This window comes from Marmota flaviventris, chromosome 12 (assembly GCF_047511675.1).
Source record: "Marmota flaviventris isolate mMarFla1 chromosome 12, mMarFla1.hap1, whole genome shotgun sequence".
Taxonomy (NCBI): domain Eukaryota; kingdom Metazoa; phylum Chordata; class Mammalia; order Rodentia; family Sciuridae; genus Marmota; species Marmota flaviventris.
The window spans coordinates 1,800,895-1,813,636 of NC_092509.1; the positions used below are offsets into that span (position 1 = coordinate 1,800,895).

General features: G+C 31.3%; 1 pseudogene; it reads left to right on the forward strand.

The window, feature by feature from the left end:
- Window positions 1-264: 264 nt before the first annotated feature.
- Window positions 265-3,502, forward strand: LOC139707876 (zinc finger protein 84-like; annotated as a pseudogene).
- The last annotated feature ends 9,240 nt before the right edge of the window (window positions 3,503-12,742 follow it).

Consider the following 12,742-nt stretch of genomic DNA (forward strand, 5'->3'; position numbering starts at 1 on the left):
TTATTTAGTGTTCTTTGAGTAATTCATAACTGTCAGTATCCTAATGTTAAATTCTTAATGTTTTATTTTTGTTTTTATGTCTCGGATTTAGCCATGCTTCTCTATGTTTATATTTGCTGTACTATTTTTCATTTGTTCATTAAAGGAGCCATCAGTAGATTATATACTCCATTTTTGGGAAAAAAAAAGTATAAAAACTTTTAAATAAATAAAAATAGGCAAGAACAGTGCTGCATCTTTGTAATATTTGCTAATTGGGAGGTCATGCAAAAGTACGTCTTGTATGAGAGAAGTCACAGATATTTAGAAAGAGCATGGCTCAAACAATTTTAAAAAGACTTGTGTTGTAGTTTGTGATATAGAATTTTTGGGGTAATCTCAAGCATTACACATGAAACATTAAAAGTTGGATGACATAAAGATCCAGAATTGCCAGTACTAAGTATGTATCCATGAACAATTAAATCAGAAAATTGAAGAGATACCCCTGCTTTTGTGTTTAGTGCCAACATTTTTCTCAGTATTAAAGCTAGGGACTCAATGTGTGTGCCCATCAATGTCAAATGTTTAAAAATATGTACTCATATACTATTATTATTTAGTTATAAAACATTTTGTCTCTTAAAGTGTTATAAGAAATATATGAAGGACTTTGAATTATTAAGTTGTAGGAGCATTTGATTCACACGTGGAAGTCAGAAATTTAGTGAGCAAAATTTTGTCACCAGGCACTGTGTTTTGCGTAGGGTTGATATTATAGTAAAAGTCTCCATATTTTTATTTTATTGAGCATAATAGGGTCAAGAGTTTTATTTTACCACATAGTGAGTGTATTATGTTCTTCATAAATACTAGTAGAAGGAAAACAATACATTGTAAGAACAAAATTGATAATTATATGAAATAATGATTGTTAATTCATTCTATTTAGTCATTTAACCTTGTATATATAGTATAAATTACCATGATATATTTATAAATAAACAAAGTTGTATTTGTCAATAAAGGAAATTCTCATATCACACGAATGTAAAAATATAAAAATCAATTTATTATACTTGATTTTCATGTGTTGAATTCATCCAAATATTATGGCCACAGGCTATGCAAGGTTTTTATCGTCTTTTAAAATGTTGTTACAAAAAATTTTATTTACATATATGTATATTTCTCAGTAAATTTTTTGCTCATATTTCTTTTTAAGAGTCCATTGCCTCTTTGCCCTTGTTGAATATTTATGGTATTATCACTCAAAATCTACTAGTTATTTTCATGTCTCTATGTCATGGTAGACAAAAATCATTTTTTGGACACACTTTGAAAAACCCGGAAATGTTTGTATATGTTTTACATTTCTCTTATTCTACTGACAGTGAAGGTAGGTGGTAGATATTTCCTAAATACCCAATACTATCTTATGAAGGACAAAAGGGTGTTAAAGATTCTTTTCTACACTTTATTATATTACTCATCTTAATGATGTACTCCTCTTGGATACTGTGGTCTCTACAAGAATTTGGATAATATTCCCAAGGTAATTTTTTTTCTGTACATTTTTATTGAACTAATATATTTTTTGGATTTATGGTGACTTTGGACTTACTAATCTGCTACACTCCTGATGTACTTATTTTACCTTAATTTCATGTTATGTATGCAAAATATATTTATCCCAGTCTAATAGGTATTATTTTTTTAATTTTTGTTTATTTCAGCCATGACTCCTAATCATATCCAAGAATATTCACCAGAAAAGGGCCTAAAACATATATTACATGAAGTGATAAGTGCAAAATATGAAAGTTGTGATCTTGACTATTTACCACAAAGGGAAATATGGAAAACTACAAGTGAGAGTGAACAACAGAAATCGTATAAAAAATCAGGCCTTGTTCATCACCAGAGAATTTATACTGGAGAGAAGCTCTACGAATATAAAGAATGTTGCAAAGTTTTTAGTGAAAAAAAAGGTCTTATTTACCACAGAGGAAAACACAATGGAGAGAAGCCCTACAAATGTAAAGAATGTGGAAATGCTTTTGGTCAAAAATCAAACCTTATTCGCCACAGCAGAACTCACACTGGAGAGAAGCCCTACAAATGTAAAGATTGTGGCAAAGCTTTTGGTCAAAAATCACTCCTTATTTACCACAGCAGAACTCACACTGGAGAGGAGCCCTCCAAATGTACAGAATGTGGCAAGACTTTCGGTCAGAAATCACACCTTACTTGCCACATCAGAACTCACATGGGAGAGAAGCCTTACAAATGTAAAGAATGTGGCAAAGCTTTCAGTCTAGAATCACTCCTAATTTGCCGCAGGAGAACTCACATGGGAGAGAATCCCTACAAATGTAAAGATTGTGGCAAAGCTTTTGGTCAAAAATCAAGCCTTATTTGCCACATCAGAACTCACACTGGAGAGAAGCCCTACAAATGCAAAGATTGTGGCAAAGCTTTTGGTCAAAAATCAGACCTTATTTTCCACAGAAGAACTCACACTGGAGAGAAGCCCTGCAAATGTACACAATGTGGCAAAGCTTTTGGTTGAAAATCACACCTTATTTACCACATCAGAACTCACACTGGAGAGAAGCCCTACAAATGTAAAGATTGTGGCAAAGTTTTTGGTCAAAAATCAGACCTTATTTGCCACAGGAGAACTCACACTGGAGAGAAGCCCTACAAATGTACACAATGTGGCAAAGCTTTTTGTCGAAAATCATACCTTACTTGCCACATCAGAACTCACACTGGAGAAAAGCCTTTCAAATGTAAAGAATGTGGCAAAGCTTTTCGTCAAAAATCAAACCTTAATCGCCACAGCAGAACTCACACTGGATAGAAGCCCTACAAATGTAAAGAATGTGTCAAAGCTTTTGGTGAAAAATAAAACCTTATTTGCCACAGAAAAACTCACACTGGAGAGAAGCCCTACAAATGTACAGAATGTTGCAAAGATTTTGGTCACAAATCACACCTTATTTGCCCCAGCAGAACTCACACTGGAGAGAAGCCCTACAAATGTACAGAATGTGGCAAAGCTTTTGGTGACACATCAAACCTTATTCACCACAGAAGAAATCACAGTGGCGAGATGCCCTACAAATGTAAAGAATGTTGCAAAGCTTTTGGTCAAAAATAGACCTTCTTTACCACAGCAGAACTCACTGGAGAGAAGCCCTACAAATGTAAAGAATGTGGCAAAGCTTTTACTCAAAAATCAGGCTTTATTTGCCACAGACGAACTCACACTAAAGAGAAGCCTTACAAATGTAAAGAATGCGGCACAGCGTTCAGTCAAAAATCACAGCTTATTTGCCACAACAGAACTCACACTTGGGAGAAGCCTCACAAATGCAAAGTATGTGACAAAGTTTTTACTCAAATATTACACCTTATGTGCCACAGAAGAATTTACACTGGAGAGATACCTTACAAATATAAGGAACGTGGCAAAGCTTTCAGCAATAAAACAGGCCTTATTCACCACAACAGAACTCACACTGGAGAATAGCCATACAAAAGTGAATAATGTGGAAAAGCATTTAATAAAAAATAAAACTTTATTCACCACAGCAGAAGATATCCTGGTGAATGTGAAATGTGAATAAAGTAATAATACTTTTAAAGAAAGACTATCTTGGGGCTGGGGTTGTGGTTCCGTGGTAGAGTGCTAGCCTTGCATGTTTGAGACCCTGGGTTCGATCCTCAGCACCACATAAAAATAAATAACTGAAATAAAGGTATTGTGTCCAACTACAACTTAAAAGTAAACACTTAAAAAAAGAAAGATTACACCTTATTAACAACAGAATTTATACAGAAAAGAACCCCTACAAATTGAAACAATGCAGCAAAGTTTTTAATAAGAAATCAATTCTTTTCACCACTAGGCTACTTATTCTGGAAAGAATACATCTAAATGTAGAGAATGTAGAAACATTTTATATCATATATTACTAGACATCAGAGAAAACACACTGGAGAGAAGCTCTGCAAATGAGACCATTGTACCATTACTCTAAGAAAGGGACAGCATTTAATCCTCAACACAATAACCATGGCATAGAGAAAATTTTGTAATGTGAAAATTGACAATGTGACAATGCCTCTAAAATTTATTCACCAATACTCAGCACTTGTGGATACATACTGGTTAGAGAAAATACAAATGGAAAAAAAATGTAGCTACATGTTCTTAAACACTGCTTATTTTTGGAGAATTCATTATGCCCAGAAACTCTAAAAAGTTAAATAATATTTCCAAAATGTACTTAAATTTTAAATCATAGAACATCTGAAAACTCATACTAGTAGTGAACATTGAACAGATTTTGTCCAAAATGTATGCCTTATATAACAATGAGACATTTATAATAAATGTTAGAGTATAGTAAAGTTATTATCTATATATTACACCTTGATGTATATGAGGATCAGTAAAATACAGAACTCATTTAAGTTTAGAAAACAAGTAGTTGTCTTTAAATTTTGCTTAAATTTATTAAGCATTATCAAGTTATTTTGTGGAAATATCATATATGCATAGTGAAGAAACCTCATCTTTGAAAGAATATAATTGTTTTTCTAAATCAAAAATTACTATTTCACTTTTGAATACTGAGAAAAGAATTATATGAAATCTATTTTTGATGTTTAACACTCAAGTGTAATATTAAACTTTATTTGTGTGTGTGTGTGTATTTCAGTTTAAGTTTAGGTATTTTTATACACTGAGCCACATTCCTAAGCCCTCTCTCCACTTTTTCAAATTCTGAGACTGTCTTGCTCAGTTGCTTGAAACCACACTAAGTTGCTGAGGCTGAATTTAAATTTCTGAAATTACTCAGCTTCCCAATTTGCTTGGATTACAAGCATGGACCATCATACCAGGTTTACAGTGCATTTTTTAACCTATATTTAACTTATGTATGCAAAATGTCTTTAAAACTGAATATTTGTTTATGTGTTAACACTCATGTATTGCATCCTGTTGTTAAATGACAGACATCATAGTGTTCCACTTGACTAAATGTTCTATGTAACAGTAAAACATACTGTTGAGTGAATAATACTCTAGCATCTGTTAATACTTTTACACATTTTAATCAAACTTAATGTGGAATACAATTTGCATAAGTCAGATCATTATTTTTTTCTGTTTGTATTTATGTTGAAATTAAGAGTTATAAGAAGGATGTAGATATAGGAAAATAAGCCCCAGATTTTCATATCTTGATTTATAAATTTTAAAATTTTAACTTTTTAACATTTTAACATTTCCTAGTGATTTGAATAGACTGAATTTCCACAAACTTAAAGATAGCTCTTACATGAAAGAAGAGCTTTATCTTTCTTTTGTGCACAATGGCCTTCTAGACTTCATCCTCATTGGAGACATTTCATTTTTCATGGAATGAGGTCAATGATCAGTGTTTTCATGTACATTAGTAAATTCTGATGTCCTTGTTATTCTATAGGTTGTGTTATTTCAGGGCAGAAATTAGAGAAATGGATGTGGAGTCAAGGTTGAGTGAGGCCTTATACTTATGACAAAATAATCAATGAGCTATGTTTTATAGTCTCATTTTCTGAGGACCAAGTAGTAAGAGGTAAACTGAGAAGGTTGTATGTAAAGATTAAGTTTCTTATCATAAAATGTTGGCTTTTCAGGTACAATGGGGTAAAAGCTTCTTATACACAGAATCCATACAAAAATCATATTGAATATCATTCACAATTTTATTAACATTACATATAATTCATGAAGAACTGAGTTTACAGCAACAAAGGCCTAAGAACAAGATCTGGGGACATTGTGCACTCTCCAATATAGACATATTTATGCCAATTTAATTATACATGAAACTACTTTAAATGAGAAGTAAAATCAATTGGGTCAACACACAACAATATATAAATAAAAACTTGTAAAGACTTAAGCAAGAGACCAATAGTGGATGAAGTGTGGTTTCCAAATGCTAGGGCAATAATGGACATATAATCAGTTAAAGGTAATTGAAGAATGATAAGTTACCCACTTTGAGCTACAACAGCATTTGAATGAAAAAGAGTCACAAAGTAAGCAAAGATAATTCACTTCCATTTGTATGCTTTGTAATATTTTCTAAAAGTTTTCTGCATATTTTATTGCAGTAAAATTGGGGAAACAATCCAGAAAGTTAAAAAAGACAAGTATTCCTCCTCTGGTTTTAAAAAGCAAGAAAAGGAATAGAGAGAAATTTATTGAGCTAGAAAAATTTACTAGTTAGAGTTTAAAAAAAAAAAAGAACTGAGATTACCAGAGTCTAAGTATAATGTATTTCAGCTATCCCTGGCTGCACAGGGCATTTTTGCTTAACAAAGACTTTGTTCACGTATGTACGCTTAAAGAACATTGCTGTTTTCAGTCAGTCTTTTTCATTAATAACAATGATGTACCTTTCAACAGTTTCCAGCCACAAAAATACACAATTTCAGATATTTTCTGTTTCATCCTCTATATATTCTGCCACAATATTCACCAGGACAAGATAATATAAACCTTTTGGTAGTCAGATCAAGGCATTTACTTCTATTAATTTTAAGGCCAAACATATACTTCATAGAAAAGTATGATACATGGAACAACATAATTTTAGTTAGTAAAAATAATTTTTCTTCATGAAAAATATATCCCAACTCCTTTGTCTTGGGATTACATTGGAAAAATATGAGGTAATTATACTGGGTATTATGACCTTAGGCTATGAGCCTTAAAATACAAAAGAATATTAATGTTTATTTTTAAATATAGTTTTTATATTTAAAATATTCAAAATCCACAGCAATCAATGATACAAAAACATGAGAAAAACAACTACAGTTTGATGTCTCATCATGAAATTTCAATACCTGCTGTAGATTGCCTGTGGCTTCCACTTTTAATTTAAACAAATAGTAATTTTTCCATACAATTTGGGTGAAGTGGAGGACAAAATTTCCTGCATTGCTTTCCTGGGCAAGCCATCATACTTGAAACAACTGAATCCCAAATCAAAATATGTTTACTCTACAATCTAATTATATCAGTTCTTAACTCATCTAGCAAAAAACAAATCCACTTTCTTCTGGTTGAATATCTTGAGCTCAAAGATATGGAACCTGGGAGCTAAAAGAAGTATGGCATAAATAATGAGGTCTTTTTTTGCATAAGGCAAATTTCGCTTTTTTGTATTTGATTGTTCTGCCTGTGAAGATCTACATTTCTCTTCCTACAATGGTATTATGATTGATGGTGACTTGTATGATTACAGGAGGCGTAAAATGCAGCTACATGTGTTTAAGTCCTTTCACTGGTAAGAAAAAAAAATACTATAATTTGTACTCTAATAGGAGACTCAAAATGGTGCTGGACAAACCTATTTTTTTAATCTGCCTCTTTATTCATGGTTTTCTAATGGTTTTGATCTAGTCAATTCAGACTATTTCTGATTAATGGGTGTCATCAAGATGTAAATTCCCTCTATAATCATTAGCAATGAGACAATTCTTCCCATTAAAAATAAAAACATTCTCAAATAGTCTTTGCTATATTCTGAAGTACCACTCTTGCTTTTGCTTTACTAAACAAAACAAATTCCACATATTTGAGTCACAAAGTAAATGGCAATACATTAACCTAAGCACCATGAGGAATATAAGAAATACAAGATATCACCTTTGAAATATAAAAACAAATAAGAATCAGAAATGCTAAGCCATTACCATCTAAACTACACCAGAGCTTTTAAAATGTAATCTTAGATGTTCTACTCACTCTCATAGTAAGATGCCTTAGACACAAAGATATTTAATCACTCACTAAAGTCACTTAGTGAATGTATAACAGTTTTTATTCTAAAGCTTTTACCAAATTTTTTGATAATACATTGCAAAGTCTCAACTGTCTTCTTTAGAAATAAGACACAGAGGTTCTTTTAGTCTGTTTTATAATGTTATAGAAAAATACCAGAAGCAGGTCAATGTATAAAAAGAGATATAAATGCATAAAAATATTTTCTGAGAGGCTGGGGTTGTGGCTCAGTGGTAGAGTGCTCACCTGTCACATGAAAGAAGCTGGGTTCAATTCTCTGCACCACATAAAAATGAATAAATAAATAAAATAAAGGTATTTTGTCCAACTACAACTTATAAATAAATAAAAATATAGTTTTGAGTACATAGTTCTGAAGATTTAAGTGCACTGTATTAGAAACTTCTCAGCTCCTGTGACAGCTCCTTCACCTGCATTACACATGAGGTGGCATTATGGTGAGGGCTCATCTGAGAGGTAGAGAGAACATAATGAGACAGGAAGTCAGAGAAATTCAGAAAAAAGACTTGCTCTTTTATAACAACCGGCTTTAATAAGAACTATGTTGTGCCCCATGAAAGTTACATTAACCCTCTCCAAGAACATCTCCCCCAATGATCTAACCACAATTTACTAGATCTCACTTCTTAAACATTCCACTATTTTCCAACTCTCTCCCCTTGAAACTAAGTTCCAAACACATGAGCTTTTGGGGGACATACTCAAATTATAATGAAAGTAATATTAGAGAGACAATGGTAAAAATGAGACATAGAATGCCATTTCTTAGTAGTTATAAAGATTATAGATACTACAATAAAATGCTTTACAGTATAGAAATTATTTTAGGTTGATTTTTTTTATTTTAAAGAGAATAGGGAATTTAATTAAATTACTTTTTGAAGAATGAATGAATTTGAATGTGACAAGACTAATAGGCTAGTTATATTAAAATAAGGGAAAAGTCTGTGCAAAAACTCAATGAATATTTAGTAAACCATGCCTAAGTATAAAAACAGAATGCTGGGCTTTCTGATTATGCTATATCAAGCCAAAAGTTTACTGGCTAAAATCTGGTGGCCCTCAAAAGCAGAGCAAATATTCATATAAAAGATGCAGTGGACATCAGTCTCAAGAGTTTCCTACTTAAAATATCTGCTTCCAAATACTACATGATTCATAGTAATTCTCAGGAGTAATATATTTCTTTCAATTTCAATTTTTAGCTTTCTATATAGTTACCACACCATCTCATGGCCACATCAATATTTTCTTGAACTTCTTCATATATTAATCTATACACTATCTCAGATATGTTTGTTTCTAGATTGTCAGCGATCCCTTCTAGTGAATTCTGAGATGTGTGAGAGGTTGAACAAGCATAGAAATATGCTTATGAAATATAAGCCATGTTGTAGGTGGGAAGTAAAAGGAGAAAAGAAGCAAAAGTCCTCATCTAAACTTGAATGTGCTGATACTACACAAGGTTATTCCAATGATGTCTGGTTTGAGGTAGGGAAGCAACTTTTCTTATACATTATGACACAAAGTTCATCAAATATGGTTGTTACAGACTTTTAGAGAACACCTAAATTTTTCTTAGTAATTTCTACATTGAAAAATGACTGTTCCCTTTAAACAAAACTATCCATTGCAATAAATCTGAAATAGTTCTTTAATATTGCAAAACAGAAAATTGATAGCATTATTCACTGAATGCTAATATTTTCCAATAACACCTCACACCACAATTTATGTACCTTATATAGATTAACACCTCTAGGGGTTCTTAACACAATGGATAGATAATTAAAGAGTGAAATGAGACTCAGAAACAACTAATTATAGTAAAAATTATTATTACCTTATTTCAAATACTAGTGCACCCTTTTGCTTTTGTTTTCCCAAAAGTTCATTTTTTTTAACCTTTGGTATGATATTTCACTTTATTTAAATAACATAATAAATAGTACTGTTTTTTCATATGTACTCTCTGATGCATCTCAAATATATTTGCATACCCCGAGACCTTAGCAGATTTCTATACACATTATTCACTAGAGAAGCAGTAGTTACTTCTGAAATCTATATTGCTCTTTTCAAATGAGGTCTTGCAGTTTTTTTAAAAAAAAATATCTGAAATAATTATCATGAACTTATTTCAAATTAGCATATAGTAAGTGCCTGACAAATATTTGTGAAAAAGAATGAAGAAATAATAAGAGCATTTATATAATCTGTACAATATGGTATGTGGTATTTCATGATTTTCGCTACAACTTATTGAATATTATAACAATCTTACTATGTAAGTAAGATGCGGGTATAATGAACCAATAATAAATTTAAAAATCGTGCTGCATTGTTAGTAATTCACCAAACAATTTTTTTCAAAAACAGACACTCTGATGTGTTTTTTGTCAACTATTATATTATGAATGAATGAAGCTCAGTAAATGAATAATTTGAACTATGTACTTGCTTAGCGTGCCTGTCATTCATTGTAAAAAAAAAAAAAAAAAAAAAAAAAAAAACCTTTAGCTATATAAAATTTTAATATTGTATATACCATTGTAATATAATGGAATTTTAATAAAATGTACATTAATAATGCTGAAGTCTTTCATTGAGTCTTATATCAGTTTATGAAATAAACTTACTATGTGTGATTTCCTCAATTCTAAGTGTCTTATGTTTTAAGAAACTGTATGGACAATGCAAATTAAAGTTAACATACTAATATCAAGAGCAGAAGCACCACAGGAAAGATGAAAACAAAGAATTGGGAGATTCCACCATTGTAGATGTAATTTTCTCAACATCTTTTCAATGTACCTAACCCACTATTGATACCAAAATTAATGAGCAAACTCTTCTCATGCTGATTGTGCATGATGCTATTATATAAAATGAAAACAAGCAAATGTGTCAGAGATGCATTTTACAACATTAGTTGAAAATACAATTGATTGATCAGTATCTCACTGTGTTTTACCCCAGAAGAAACCTTCTCAGTGTGCAAGATAAATGGGTAAAAGTTAAAAAAAATCAAGTAAAATTTATGTTAAAGAATCACAACTATTTTTTCTTGAGGAAAATGTTAATGTCTTTTTGAAACAACATGTCAATAAACTGTGCCCTATCACTTAAAGGAAAGCAATAATTCTGATAAATTTCTTCATTTTATTCTTTGAATATGCCAAGTATTCTTTAGCAAACTTCCACATATATTGTTTAATTTCACAGGTGTAAATTATATCTGGTTTTCTAGAAATTGCTACTTATTTAATATAAATTTGTTGAGAAATTCTTTCTGAATGTGCTGATAGTGAAATATAGTGAGGAATGGAAGTCATTTAAAGCTCTATAAATTGAAATCACAGAATGGTGGGAGGAAACTGTATATAATCATGAGAAACATATTGAGTACTATGAATTTGTTTCAGATATTTATTTCCCTTAGTTTCCACTTTTCACATAAGCAAGTGCTTTTAAATGAAGCTGACTATTAAATATCATAGAAAAGGCCATCAGAGAAATCAGAAGAAGAAATTTAAAAGAGAAACAATCAAATCATAAACATCTGGTTGAAACAAGAACTGGCCAAATGTTGGATCTTAGCTTTTGACTTTACTAAATTTTCTCCTATCTTTTTTTTTGTTGTTTGATTATGACTAAGAGGAAGGTATTTCGATTAAAACACTTACCGGAAAAAATTTATAGCAATTTGTTTTTTCTAAAACACGGATGAAATTGACTTGCTAACTCAGGATAGAATCTAATGCGTAAATCTTGTTATGGTAAGAAAAAAAAAGTATAACTACTCAACATGAATATTTGCCTTTTCAAAAAAATATTAGGGTCAAAACCAATTTAGTAAGATAGTATTGAGTATTTTATATCAAAGAAAATGCAAAAATATTTAAAATAATTTTGATTATTAGATGCATGTAAAAAAAAGTAGTGTCCAGGCCTGATGTGGTGGTACATACCTGTAATCCTAAATATCATAGGGGCTGAGGCAGAAGGATCACAACTTCAAGACCAGCCTTGGTAACTAAGTGAGACCAGGTCTCAAAATAAAATATCAAATAATTTTGTATATATATATATATGAGTGATAAAGCACCCCGAGTTCAATCCCCAGTGCCATATAAAACAGTAGTTTCCAAAATTTACACCCAGATCAGCAGCCTACACTCTATCTGCAACTATGTAAAGTTTTAAAAGGAAACTAAATTTAGCCATATCTACTATGAGTTGTTTGATTATATTGATCATAATATTGAAATATAAATAGAAGACCCTACACAATGTTTTAGGTGTTCCCATTATTTTTTTATAATTGCAATGAGAGAGGGAGGAAAACCAATTTAACTTATGGGGCCACTTCTTTTTCTTCAGGCCTAATTAATCAAATATTAAAAGGATTTAGCATTTAACTGATTATCATTTACGGTATGTGTTCTGGGATTTCTTGCTTAATTTACATTGGACACTTTATTATTTCTGAGTATCAGCATCTGTACAGGCCACCACACCCACTCTATTTTTTAATAGTTACAAGTCCCTGTGTTCATGCTTCCTCAGTTATTCTCTTTAAAAAATAATTATGTGTTGCATTCTTTGTCTACAGAAAATTTATGAAGGTTAAAAACCCATAAGCATTTTCACAAATTTGACTTTAAGATACTTTTCATCACAAAACACACACCAAAATTAAGAATGATTTCTTTATCGAATTTATTAGCCTTTCTGACATCCAATATCAGGACATGAATGCTGCTCATGGAGGGATGTTCTTACCATCAAGAACAATCAGTACTACTTTCTTCTTTCCCATTAAATTTTACAAAAAGTGCACATTTTACTGTGTTTCATATACAGAACTTGGCTTTCCATTAT